This window comes from Caretta caretta, chromosome 25 (assembly GCF_965140235.1).
Source record: "Caretta caretta isolate rCarCar2 chromosome 25, rCarCar1.hap1, whole genome shotgun sequence".
Lineage (NCBI taxonomy): Eukaryota > Metazoa > Chordata > Testudines > Cheloniidae > Caretta > Caretta caretta.
Genome location: NC_134230.1, coordinates 9,255,960 through 9,270,582, shown reverse-complemented (window position 1 = coordinate 9,270,582; position 14,623 = coordinate 9,255,960).

Here is a 14,623-nt window from a genome sequence, read left to right as displayed (position 1 = left end):
TGGCTACGCGTACGGGAGCAGGATGTTTGGTTCTGGCCTGACCACGCCTGGCGTGCTGCGTTTAGCTCTGGGTGTCCCGTTCGGAGAAAGGCTGACGGATGGGAGGGAGTTCAGAGAAGTGCAGCAGAGATGGTTGGGGGCTGGAGGGACTGACTTCAGGGGAAAAGGTTAAAAGAGCTAAATACACTTTGCATGGCTCAGAGGAGAAAAAGCTGCCACTTAAGCTAAGCTGTAAGGGGGGGGGAGGATTTCATTGGGTCACACAGGGCGACGGGGTGTCAGAGCAATGGGATGAAACTAAGCAAAGGAAGCATCTGGCTGTGTCAGCAAAAAGCTCCCTGCTACCAAGCTGTACTGGGCAGGAGTCACCTTCCCAGGGAGAAGGGGAGCACGGTCGCTTTGGGCTTTTTGGTCTGAACTGCCTCAAATGTGGTCTAGGGGCACAGCCCTGCCTTGGCCGGGGGACTAATTGGATGCTCAATACGTCTTCTCCACTCTAACTGCTGTGATTCCATGATCCAAGTTTACATGGCCAATCTTCTGCCCCCCCCCCCCCCAGCTGGCAGGGACTGGGAGTGTGGTACAGGCAGCATGCTCAGCCCATGTGTGGGCATCCCTCCTGACCTGCCTGGTCCAAAGGTGGGACAGTGTTATGGAGCCCTACAAAGAGCGGGAGACACACATTCATGCAGGAAGCTTATGATGCCGGAGCATTCTTCCCTTGGCGTAAATGATGCCTGCTGTAGCCTTTATTCAGCCAGACTTTATTTCTGATGACCATTTCCAGCAGTAGAAGTGAGAGGGGGCCCGATTTGTGCCGAATGGAGGGGCCTTGGGACTGAAATGGGTGGCGTCCCTTGCAATGAGGGATGTTTGAGAGGGAGGCTTGTGGGAATGTCTCTCATTGCTAAACAGTGTCCCCTGCCGGCCACTTCTGTCAAGCATCCCAACTGTCAAGCATCCCAACTACAGCCCTGCGCCGATACAAAATTTGAATCTGCACCTGATTCCCCGGTCTGCAAAAATGGTCCGTGGATTTGCAGGACGCTAACCCAGACCACCAGAAAGGGAGATAGCTGGGTGTGAATACTGCCATAGTGCTGTATGACTACTAACTAATCCCCACAGCCTCCCTCCCTTGCCCCAGAGGTTGTTATCCCCAGTTCACAGATGGGGAAACTGAGGCACAGAGCAGAGAAGCAACTTGTTGTACCCAGGTCCTGCCGTACAGAAGCTGATGAAGTTCAGACAGGCGCTCTGGCTCACTGCATGGCTCACCCAATTGCACAGCAGGGTTTTGATATGTGGGTGGTTTTGATGTGGTCAGAAAAAAGGAGCGAATTTCCTTTTGCAGGTGTGGGGGTAGGCTGTTGTTAAAAATGGAAAAACCTTGCTGGGACTTCCCTACCTGCTGTGCTTTTGTCAGATATGGCAGAGACCAAAAAGTGCTGCCTTGGTTTGTGGGATTTTGTTTTAAAAAATGGCATGAAAATGATGGGATACGGATGGCATTATGGGGGGCGAAAGTTGCATGCCGGAGAACTCCGGGCGAGTTCTCTCTCAAAACATTGCAAAAATGTTCCAAAAGGCATTGCACTGGACAGCTGCACAGGGCACCCTGGGATACCTTCCCATGGCACGGCACTTTACATGGCCACAGGCGCTCGGGGGGGGGGGGGGGGGTAAGCGCAGTAAGAGTGCCAACAACCAAGCATGCACGCACCTGCGCTAACTTCAGCAACTGTATGTCGACTGCACTTGTGTCAACGAATGATTGTAAGGCAGACAGAGCCTTCGGTTGGAAGCTCTTCGGGGCCGGGCCTGCATTTTTCTTGTACATTTGTGTAGGGCCTAGCGCCCATGGGACCAGGCCCCTATTGTGCTGACTCTGTGTGTGCTCTGGAGCTCTGCACCCACTGGCAGCCAAGCTCCCTGCCTTGCCTCCGCCTCCTCCCCACTCCCTCCCTCCCAGCGCTTGCCACCACCAAACAGCTGTAGCAAGCTCCAGGAGGAGCGGGAATGTGGTGCGCTCAGGGGAGGAGGCAGGGCCGGGGCGGCGATTTGGGGAAGGAGTCAAATGGGGCAGGGAGGGGGCAGAGTTGGGCTGGGAACTTTGGGGAAGGGGTTGGAATGGGGGCAAGCGGGGCAGGGATGGAGTTGGGGCAGGGCGGGGGGGGGGGGTCGAGCATTAGAAGTCGGCACCTATGCCTGGTCCATGACCAATAATAATTTGTTTAAGGGGGCCAATGATGTTTTTTTTTAAACAGCTTTTTATTTGTTAAAAGGGACCATTCTAGTTACAACTGTTCTCTGACATGGGGGCTATTGGGCACCTTCCCCAAAGCCTGTTTTACAGACAGGGAAACAAAGGGACAGAGAGGGTTAGTGACTGGCCCAAGACCGCAAATGAGTTGGTGTCTAAGAATGGATTAGAAGCCATGGGGTTTCAAAAGCACACAGCGCTGGGCTAACTCTGCTGCCATCAAGTCAATGGGCAAACGCGCATCGAAGATTTCTGTGGCCTCCTCATTCTTTCCCTTTCAAAATATAACTCTTATACGACCTTGGCAAGAGTGTCCTGGGCAAGGCCTGAAATGGTCCCATCAACTCTCCTCCTCTCCCTGCAAAGTTTGAATTCAGCAGCCAAGTCAAACTAACACACTCAGGAGTATAACCAGAGAGACTCCATCTTGTAAACACGTGCTTCCCCATTTACCATTCAGTGATGCCACAGGCCAGGGTGATTAGCCATCAAGGTCATTTTAATGGCTCGAGACAGGTTTTCTCCCCACATCTCTCATTTCTTCCCTCTCCATTTTGTCCTCAATTTGCCACAGCTGCCTTTCTCCTCCAGTTACTTTGGTTATGCCATACCCTTTGCCCCTCTCCTCCTAACCCATTCTCCTTACCACTCAACTCCTCCCAAATTTCAGTTTCATGCCTTCCAGCCTGGTGTCCTCTACTGGGAGGGTCTTCCAATTCTTGCCCACTGAGTTCTGTCCTTTAAATCACTCCTTAAAATTCTATACTCCCAGAAATCCTTTCTCCCTTGACCTCCTCCCCTACAATCTCTTCAGACTCTCCATGCCTTACATTCTTGCCTTTCTTTATCTCAGTCAGATGTCAGCTTTGTTAAAGTCAATGGGAAGTTTGCTGTTGACTCATAGAATATTAGGGTTGGAAGAGACCTCAGGAGGTCATCTAGTCTAATCTCCTGCTCAAAGCAGGACCAACACCAACTAAATCATCCCAATCAGGGCTTTGTCAAGCCGGGCCTTCAAAACATCTAAGGATGGAGATTCCACCACCTCCCTAGGTAACCCATTCCAGTGCATCACCACCCTTCTAGTGAAACAGTGTTTCCTAATATCCAACCTAGACCTCCCCCACTGCAACTTGAGACCAGAACTTCTTGTTCTGTCATCTGCCACCACTGAGAACAGCCGAGCTCCATCCTCTTTGGAACCCCTTTTCAGGTAATTGAAGGCTGCTATCAAATCCCCCCTCACTCTTCTCTTCTGCAGACTAAATAACTGCAGTTCCCTCAGCCTCTCCTCGTAAGTCATGTGCCCCAGCCCCCTAATCATTTTCGTTGCCCTGTGCTGGACTCTCTCTAATTTGTCCATATCCCTTCTGTACTGGGGGGACCAAAACTGGACGTGATACTCCACGTGTGGCCTCATCAGTGCCGAATAGAGGGGAATAATCACTTCCCACAATCTGCTGGCAATGCTCCTACTAATACAGCCCTCAGCCTTCTTGGCAACAAGGGCACACTGCTGACTCATATCCAGCTTCTCGTCCACTGTAACCTCCAGGTCCTTTTCCGCAGAACTGCTGCTTCGCCAGTCGGTCCCCAGCCTGTAGCGACGCATGGGATTCTTCCTTCCTAAGTGCAGGACTCTGCACTTATCCTGGTTGAACCTCATCAGATTTCTTTTGGCTCAATCCTCCAATTTGTCTTGGTCACTCTGGACCGTATCCCTACCCTCCAGCGTATCTACCTCTCCCCCCAGCTTAGTGTCATCTGCGAACTTGCTGAGGGTGCAATCCATCCCATCATCCAGATCAGTGGTCCCCAACCTTTCTGTGGGAATAGCATATTCCTATTCCCAGAAGACTGTGGCAGGCACCGGACACCCGGCAAAGAGCGTCGCTGCCAAAATGCCACCGAGAATGGCAACATTTTGGCTGTTGGTTCTCCGGCGGCATTTTGGTGGCGGCATTTCAGCGGCGTGGTGTCTTGCAGACGCACACGACTGCCCTGGGGGGCGCCATTGCGCCCGCGGGCACCGCGTTGGGGACCCCGGATCCAGATCATTAATAAAGATGTTGAACAAAACCAGCCCCAGGACTGACCCCTGGGGCACTCTGCTTGATACCTGCTGCCAACTGGCCATCAAGCCGTTGATCACTACCCGCTGAGCCTGACAATTTAGCCAGCTTTCTATCCACCTTATAGTCCATTCATCCGATCCATACTTTTGTAACTTGCTGCCAAGAATACTGTGGGAGACTGTAACAAAAGCTTTGCTAAAGTCAAGAATCCAATGGCAGCAGGGTCACAGAGCTTAAATTGCAAGCTCTTTGGGAAATTCTTTCTTTCTTTCTTTCTCTTCCCCAAGCTTCCCCTTCCCCCCTCCATGAGAGCCTGAAACTTGGAAGCCAGTTCAAAGCATGAGCAGAGGAGGACAGTTCTGAAAATAGCCCGATGCAACATTAAAATAGCCCGAGCCATTCGACTGCTTTAGCATCACCTCAAAATAAGCTCCCTCAATCCGGGGGAGAGCTATAAATAAGTGTGCAGCAATTCGCATAATAAACTATTCCCCAGCAGGAACCGAGCAGAGCTCAGCCTTATGTAGAACCTGATCTCCTCCCACGCTGGACTGAGTTAGTGCAATGTTGATAACTGGCATTCGCAGGGTTATTTATCATGGTAGCACTGGAGAATGTAACTGCAGCACGGGTCAGTCGCAGGGCATGTGGTGTACAGTTACTTGCTAGATCGGGTGATCTTCGGGTGACCCAGTGGAACATATCACAGCTCTCCGCTCTTCAGTCTTAATCAGGTGCATGAGATCAGAATCCCACCCCAGTGTGTTACCATTGAGCAGACTCTAAGTGCTAACAGCAAGGAGGAGGTCAGACTTGGCCAAACTGAAATAATTAGCATGCCAGAGAGGAGACAGGTAGCCCTCTGGAATGGGAGGCCATTCCGTCTCCATGCTCATCGCCTCTCACAAGCTAAGTGTGGCCGTTTTGGGGAGTGTTTAGACAGGAGAACTCCAAGGAACACCTGGATACTCAAGCCAGTGGGGCTGCTGTCTGATCCAGCAAAAGGAGGATGGGGGATGCTCTTGCAGCTGAAGGTGCTGCCTTTCTGTTGCGATGTGACACCAAGGTCTTGACCACTCGTGGTTATCAAAGATCCCACTGCACTCCCTGCCCCATGGCCACAGCCACATTCCAGCTCAAAGTCGGAGGTTCTTCTTCATGTTTAAGTTCACAGGCACCCAACTTTTAAGGGCCCAGAAAATCTCAGGAACAACACTGCAACCACAAAGTCTGAGTTAGATGCCTCGGCTCCTACACAGTGCATGGGGAGCGATAGGTGCCTATCTGCTAGCAATCCATGAACCAGAGGCAGATATGCATTCAGCTGCCTAAATTGCATGTGGGACCTGAAACAAAGCAGCTTGGGAGTAGGCCCTCCCTTATAATCTTTAGCCTAGTGGCTAGGGTACTCACCCAGCAAGGGGGAGACCCTTGGCTCAAGTCCCCCCTCCTCCAGGGGAGAGAGAGGATTTGATGTGATGTACAGCAATCTGTCACCTCTCAGGTGGGTGCTCTAATCCATATGGAATATTCCGCTACGAGGCTCCCTCAATCGTGCCTGTCGAAGTTGTTCCACTTTAATTAAACAATGGAAGATGGGAATGGTCATTGGACCAGAGAGCTGGTTAGCAAAAAGAACAGGAGTACTTGTGGCACCTCAGAGACTAACAAATTTATTTGAGCATAAGCTTTCGTGAGCTACAGCTCACTTCATCGGATGCTGTAGCTCACGGAAGCTTATGCTCAGATAAATTTGTTAGTCTCTAAGGTGCCACAAGTACTCCTTTTCTTTTTGCGAATACAGACTAACACGGCTGTTACTCTGAGAGCTGGTTAGAACGACTTTGCAGCCCAGAGGCTGGGGCTCTCCTCTAAGAGGTGGTAGAGGCTTGTTCAAATCCCATCTCCCCTCCCAGGAGGAAGGGGGACTGAAATGGGGACCTGCCACACCCGGGGTAAGTACCCTGATCACTAGGCTAAATTGGCCCCCCCGCCCCCCCGGCTGTTTCATGTGAACTCACGGGTGGGGCCTGACCTAGGTGCGCTCAGTAGGCACCTTCCGGATCAGGCCCTGCATGTGCCTTAGTCTGGCTGAACTCCAGACTTTCCGGCTGTGTAAATTGCACGTGGGCTCAGGCAGGAGCCAGGCACCTGCTCGGAGGAAAAAACTTCGGCACACAGTTCGTTTAGGTGCCTGTATGGTTTGGTGGCACCTATGCGGGAGTTTTGTGGATCGCAAGAGGCACCTAATGACCTTTGTGGAGCCCACCCAGAGAGAATATAGCCAGGCCCTGCCCCAACACTCCTACAGTCTAAACAAGATGAGCGACCGGGGGCAGGGCTTTCAAAAGTGCCACAGGGAGTTAGGCACCCATTGAAAGTCAAAGGGTGGGAGGTGTCAAACACCCTCAGGTGCTTTTGAACACTGAGGCAGGAAAGGCCAGGAAGGCTGTTTATCATTATTGTTCACTTAGGTCCCAAGACTGTTTCTCCCGTAGATTGAGCTGGATATGCTGGTTTTGGCATTCCTTCCTGCAGTGTTGGTGGCGGAGAATGGCTGTTGTGTTTCCACCCCAGAGGTGGCTGCACTTCAGTGACAGGGAGATAGACAAATGGCTGTATAAGGACTACAGATAACATTGACTCAAGAGTGATCACTGAGAAGAGGGGAAGTGGAGAAGGTAAAGTGCAGTAGAATGATGGTGACCGATGTTGTGCAGCTTCCAAGCCCAGCTTGTCCTATCTCTGCTCTGCATTATGGCATAAATGTCACGTACTAGGGAATGGGTAAGCGTCACCGCTGTCTTCCCCTGGACGGAATGTCAGACCTGCTAGTCTGGTTTAGCTCTGGCTTGGGGGCTCGGTAACAGGATAGGGAGGCTCTCTACTCACTAGGTGACCAGAGTTGAACTTCAGTGCAACGGCGTGGGAGCATGTTCCAAAGATGTTATCGTCGGACCATTTGTTCGGCTGCTTGTGTGAAACGAGTTGGTGGTGATGGGGCACGCATGGAGCAATCTCCCACAATTCTTTAGTGTGGTCCAGTCAGCCGACAGCACATTCACTGTGAGGTGAGAAGGGATGACCCGCTGGGCTTAGGAGATTCGGTGGCAGCTGGAGATGTGCAGTTGTGATACCTTCGCTGGAACTAGGCAGTTAGCTGGAGGAAGATGGAGAACATAAAGTACTCTGATATTAGCAGGAGTGAGAGACACGGAAGAGGCAAGCAGAAGTTAGCAGGGAGACAGGTATAGGGGTCCAGCAGGGCAGACTCAGGGGTGTGAAATGAGGGAAATAAAAGGGAGAATCCAAAAGAAGAAAGCAGCAGTAGCTGGGGAGGAATGGGAACACCCGAAAGCATCAGTGCATTCCTGGTCTTTCTCTCTCACTTTGACCAACTGGGAGGGCTTGGCCTGTCAGCCTTTTGTTTATCGATAATTATTTTTTGTTCTCCAGTGAGTACATTCTTACCTGAGATGAGGAGAAGGGACTAGGCCATGGGGACTTTAGGTAAGGTGCGGTGGAGAGTTGAGCTCACAATCTTGACTAACAAAAATTGGCTCATCCCAGCCCTAATTACAGGTTGAGTCCAGTTCCTGGCAGCAAGGTGTCCACCTCACAAAATAGACACCATTGCAATTGGCCCCTTGGCTGATGGCCTCAGCGGGGCGGCCAAGGATGCAATGGGCCAGAGAGACTGAATCGCCTCCAGAGATAGTTCCTCCCATGGCAGCCTTCACTGCTGCTTGTTAGGCTACTCAAAGATCTTGGATCTCCAGAGCGCTCAGTCATGCACCTTTCATTAGCATGACAGCCCAGACAATGGTTGTCTTTAGGGTGAGGAACTGCCTTCCTCTCAATTTCTCCTGAGTTTGAGTCTGGTCCCTCTCCTGATGTGGTGGAGGATCATCTCTGGTAATGCTCCTGGTTGGGGCCTCAGGCTGCTCTCCTACCCTTGTTGTGCCTAAAAGCTAAGTATTAGGGGCTGAACCACGGGGGAAGCAAGGACAGGGCGGTTCCCTTTGGCCTAATTTGGCAAGTGCTACCCATGCTAGCAGTGTGGCCCTTTGTCCCATCTAACGGCTGGTGGAGGGTATGGTTCAGGCAGAAGTTCATGCTTTCGGATTCAAAGGGGCTGGGTTCAATCGCCCCAAACAGCTCAGCTAGGGATGGCGTTTCATGTGTCTTAATAACAATATTTAGCAACTAGGTGCTCTGGTGACGGCTGGGTTACAGGCAATATACATTAGGGACTTTCTGAGTTGGTTGGGGTTTTTTCAGACCCCCTGGAAAGAGACTCCATCTACTTCATTTAGAAGCCCTGCTATGCAACATGCTCCCGATGCCTCACTGTGGCATAACCTGATACCTCTTGTCCCGTCTCACTGAGCAGCTTGGGGAGTGATCACTTTAGATAAGCTATTACCAGCAGGAGAGTGGGGTGGGGGGAGAGAAAACCTTTTGTAGTGGTAAACACCCATTTTTTCATGCTTTGTGTGTATAAAAAGATCTATACTTTCCACAGTATGCATCCAATGAAGTGAGCTGTAGCTCATGAAAGCTTATGCTCAAATAAATTGGTTAGTCTCTAAGGTGCCACAAGTCCTCCTTTTCTTTTTGGGGAGAATGTACACTTATCCCTTCTCTTTTCCTGGCATGTGTCTGTCTGACTTTGGAGGCTCCTCTGCGAATGGAGCTGCCAATAGGCGGTGAGTCATTTTGAACATGCCTGGATCCAGAAGGCATCATGTGGCTGATGATTCATGTGTCTCACTTGTTTGACTGTTTAAATAAACTCTGATTCCAAGGGCATGTAGCTGTAAGAGAGCCATCCTGGGTTTCACTGAATGTGGAATTGCATTTCTACTCGGTTACATAAATTTATTTCTAGTGGGGTGTTTCCATAATGTATTTTGATTACTCTCTAGGTATCTGTGTATATGAGCACTGTACGGTAGTCACACTGCCAACTCAACCATCACAATACCAGGTAATTGCTGTAACCCCTATACTTAGGAGATCCATCAGTACCACGATCACAATGGAGGGACAACTACCGTGTCAATTTTGCAACAGAAAAGCTTCTAAAACTGACTCCAATGAGAAGCTGCTGAACTTGAATTAATATGCAAACTAGGTTTCAGAGTAACAGCCGTGTTAGTCTGTATTCGCAAAAAGAAAAGGAGTACTTGTGGCACCTTAGAGACTAACCAATTTATTTGAGCATGAGCTTTCGTGAGCTACACGTACTCCTTTTCTAATTAGTGGTTGTTTCTCAGTGAGGAAGAATCACTGAATGAGTCAGAGGCAGAGGAGTGGGATGTTAATTACAAAATTCTGTTCTCTCTCACTATTTAATTGTGAGTCTAACAAAAGTTGGTGTTTTTCTTAGAGACCCAGCTCCTGGAGTTCTGTGATGACGTGAGAATCTTAGCTGTTATTTTAAAAAAAAAACCCAAGGTAAGTTTTTAGCAGGAAAGCCTGAAAAGATGAAACCTAAAGGCTCAAAAACCAGAAGGCAAATATAAAAGAACCCCAAACTTACTATTTCCAGAAATCTCATTTTTTTTCCGAGCCCATCTCTTTATTTTTGGGGTACCTGACTCACTATTTGTGAATGCTTGGAATTGGTGATATTGTTCTAAGCATTTGAAAAATGGCTTCTGGGCTATGCTGTCACATTTTTTACTAATTGAAATTGCATAACTGCCTGAAGTGCTAATAAGTTGTGCAACTATTGGGCAACTCTATAGCGTGATAGCTAGCGGGGCTGGCTTGCCCTCAGCAAAGCATTCTTTGGGCCACACCCAACAAAATCAAAGAGGGAAGGGCTGGCAAAATAAAAAAGATATACATAATAACTAGGGCTGTCAATTAATCGCAGTTAACTCACGCGATTAACTCAAAAAATTAATTGTAATTAATCGCAGTTTTAATCGCACTGTTAATAGAATACCAATTGAAATGTATTAAATATTTTGGATGGTTTTCTACATTTTCACATCTATTGTATGCTATGTTATAATTGAAATCAAATTGTAGAATCTTTATTACAAATATTTGCACTGTAAAAATGATAAACAAAAGAAATAGTATTTTTCAATTCACCTCATACAAGTACTGTAGTGCAATCTCTTTGTTGTGAAAGTGCAATTTACAGATGTAGATTTTTGTTTGGTTACATGACTGCACTCAGAAACAAAACAATGTAAAACTTCAGCCTACAAATCCACTCAGTCCTACTTCTTGTTCAGACAAACAGGTTTGTTTGCATTTACAGGAGATAATGCTGCTCTCTTATTTACAATATCACCAGAAAGTGAGAACAGGCATTTGCATGGCACTTTTGGAGCTGGCATTGCAAGGTATTTATGTACCAGATATACTAAACGTTCGTATGCCCCTTCATGCTTCGGCCACCATTCCACAGGACATGCGTCTATGCTCATTAAAAAAATAACGTGTTAATTAAATTTGTGACTGAACTCCTTGGGGGAGAATGGTATGTCCCCTGCTCTGTTTTACCCACATTCTGCCATACACTTCATGTTATAGCAGTCTTGGATGATGACCCAGCACATTTTAAGGACACTTTAACTGCAGATTTCACACAAAACGTGAAGAAGTTTGAGATTTCTAAAGATAGCTACAGCACTTGACCCAAGGTTTAAGAATCTGAAGTGCCTTCCAAAATCTGAGAGGGACGAGGTGTGGAGCATGATTTCAGAAGTCTTAAAAGGGGAACACTCCGATGCGGAAACTACAGAACCTGAACCACTGAAAAAGAAAATCAACCTTCTGCTGGTGGCATCTGACTCAGATAATGAAAATGAGCATGTGTCGATCTGCACTGCTTTGGATGGTTATCGAGCAGAACCCGTCATCAGCATGGACGCATGTCCCCTGGAATGCTGGTTGAAGCATGAAGGGACATATGAATCTTTAGCACATCTGGCATGTAAATATCCTGCAACGCCAGCTGCTACAGTGCCTTCAGAACACCTGTTCTCACTTTCAGGTAACATTGTAAACAAGAAGCAGGCAGCATTATCTCCTGAAAATGTAAATAAACTTGTTTGTCTGAGCGATTGGCTGAACAAGAAGTAGGACTGAGTGGACTTGCAGGCTCTAAAGTTTTACATTGTTTTGTTTTTGAATGCAGGTTTTTTGTACATAGTTCTACATTTGTAAGTTGCACTTTCATGATAAAGAGATTGCACTACAGTATTTGTATTAGGTGAATTGAAAAATACTATTTCTTTTGTTTTTTTACAGCGCAAATACTTGTAATCAAAAATAAATATAAAGTGAGTATTGTGTAAGTGAGTATACGAAGTATAAGTGAGTATACGAAGTAGACTTCGTATTCTGTGTTGTAATTGAAATCAATATATTTGAAAATGTAGAAAACATCCAAAAATATTTAAATAAATGGTATTCTATTGTTTAACAGTGCGATTAATCGCAATTAATTTTTTAATCGCTTGACAGCCCTAATAATAAATCACATGCTTGACAGCTGTTCCTAAATAAAACATAAGACTGAATATGCATAAATCCAATTCAAACAACACTGATTAACTCTAAAGTTTCATTTGTTTCCCTTCTTTTTCTTCCCCTTTGCATTTCTTTAGTCCCTCCTTCCCTCTCTCACTTTCTTTTCTTCTTAATTATTTACAATGGTGCCATATGTGCCGACAGCAATTTGCCAACATGTACGAAAACATAAGAACATAGGACCCCCTCCCCAGACTGGATCTGACCAATGATCCATCTAGTCCAGTGTTTTTTCTCCAACACTGCTTAGCACAAGATGTTTCAGAGGAAGCTGCAAGAAACCCCCAAATGGACAATTATGGAATAACCTCCCGCTATGAGGAATTTCTTCCTAATCACTTGGCAATTAGTTACTGGCCACCAACTGACCATATTCTGCTCTTGGTTATTTTGATATAAATCCTGAGTAACTGTGTTGACGTGCAATGTATTGAGTTGAAGGAAAAATAATATTTAATACAAGGGATGAGGCTGTAGTCATTAATTGACTTGATCCTCCAAGTGAAGTCAATGGGAGTATTGCCCAAGTAAGGGCTGCAGGATAGAACTCAGTGTAGGGGATCAACTCTCAGATTTGACACGTGGTGAATACCCCTTCCTACGTGGGATTGGGGGTAAGGACGAGCCACATCTGTGACATCACCGTCTGTCGAGGATGACTGGGTATAGGAACACAATGAGTCTGGGGAACTGCATCTGGGGAAGATGAGTAAACACACATCATCTGAGCAATCAATGGTGAACCCATGCAAAAAGTAAGACAGCCCAAGACACTTAGGGGAAGAAAAGTGGCTCTCCTACATAACTCCACTACCTAGCTTCTAGTCCCCTTTTCAGGACATATATGGCTTGCACTCCACTCGAGTTCATGCTGTCTGCCAGAATGGCTGCCTTGTTGTCTTTCTGTAACTTGACTTTTTTGCCAGGATAGGTTATTGTCCTATCACTCCACCCCAAACCTGGAAGACCAATGGACTGCTTTCCATCTCATCCCTACCCTTTTGACATGTCTGGCTTGTGTGGTCCTACCAGGAGTTTAAACTTCTTCAGGCCTAGCTCACAGGGTCATTGGAACACACAAGCCTTCCCACCACGTCAAGGTGCAGTCCCTGTGGTTACCAACAATGTATATGAATTTTTAACAAATGACAAGATTCATCACAGTGTCCAATAACCCCCATCTCTAACCTAAACAATAATCTGACGGCATGGGAAGGATTCCGATTCGCATTCATGCAGCAGTCTTTAGCTCCCCCTAATGTTCAGCTTCTGCGCGAAACATCCAAAGCCAGCATGCGACTGCAGTTGGAAAGCTTGTGTTGATACTTGCAAAGATGCATAAAAACAACACATCATCAAAATGGCCCATCCTGCAAGGTGTAGAGCAAACAGCGTAAAAGCCAGAACATAGATGAGGTTTTAAACCTTATTTTGGTGTTCATTGCTCTGTTATATTAGAATGAGAGAGAAATATATTTTTAAAATAAAAAAGAGTGTCCCTTTAAAGTAATGCTTGTATTCATTTAATTCTTGGACAATCAAATCTCAGTAGCCACCAAACCAAGTACAAAAAAAGAAACAACATATTTGTTAAATGTAACAAACTCAATAATTATAATCCATATAGAGATCATCTATATTAAAGCCAATTCTGCTCTTTGCCATGCGTGTCTCTGAGTGCAGAATTTAGGGTCCGATCCTGCAATCACTAACTTTGATCATATGAAGAAAAGGAGGACTTGTGGCACCTTAGAGACTAACCAATTTATTTGAGCATGAGCTTTCGTGAGCTACAGCTCACTTCATCGGATGCATACCGTGGAAACTGCAGCAGACTTTATATACACACAGAGAACATGAAACAATACCTCCTCCCACCCCACTGTCCTGCTGGTAATAGCTTATCTAAAGTGATCATCAAGTTGGGCCATTTCCAGCACAAATCCAGGTTTTCTCACCCTCCACCCCCCCCCCCCCCACACACACAAACTCACTCTCCTGCTGGTAATAGCCCATCCAAAGTGACAACTCTCTACACAATGCGCATGATAATCAAGTTGGGCTATTTCCTGCACAAATCTAGGTTCTCTCACGCCCTCACCCCCCTCCAAAAAACACACACACAAACTCACTATCCTGCTGGTAATAGCTCATCCAAAGTGACCACTCTCCCTACAATGTGCATGGTAATCAAGGTGGGCCATGTCCAGCACAAATCCAGGCTTTCTCACCGCCCCCTTTTTTTTCCCCCCCCCCGGGGACGGACACACACACACAAACTCACTCTCCTGCTGGCAATAGCTCATCCAAACTGACCACTCTCCAAGTTTAAATCCAAGTTTAACTTGGAGAGTGGTCAGTTTGGATGAGCTATTGAGCTATTGCCAGCAGGAGAGTGAGTTTGTGTGTGTGTGTGTGTCCCCGGGGGGGGGGAAGGGGGGGGTGAGAAAGCCTGGATTTGTGCTGGACATGGCCCACCTTGATTACCATGCACATTGTAGGGAGAGTGGTCACTTTGGATGAGCTATTACCAGCAGGAGAGTGAGTTTGTGTGTGTATGGGGGTGGGGGGGTGAGAAAACCTGGATTTGTGCTGGAAATGGCCCACCTTGATTATCATGCACATTGTAGGGAGAGTGGTCACTTTGGATGAGCTATTACCAGCAGGATAGTGAGTTTGTGTGTGTGTTTTTTGGAGGGGGGTGAGGGGGTGAGAGAACCTGGATTTG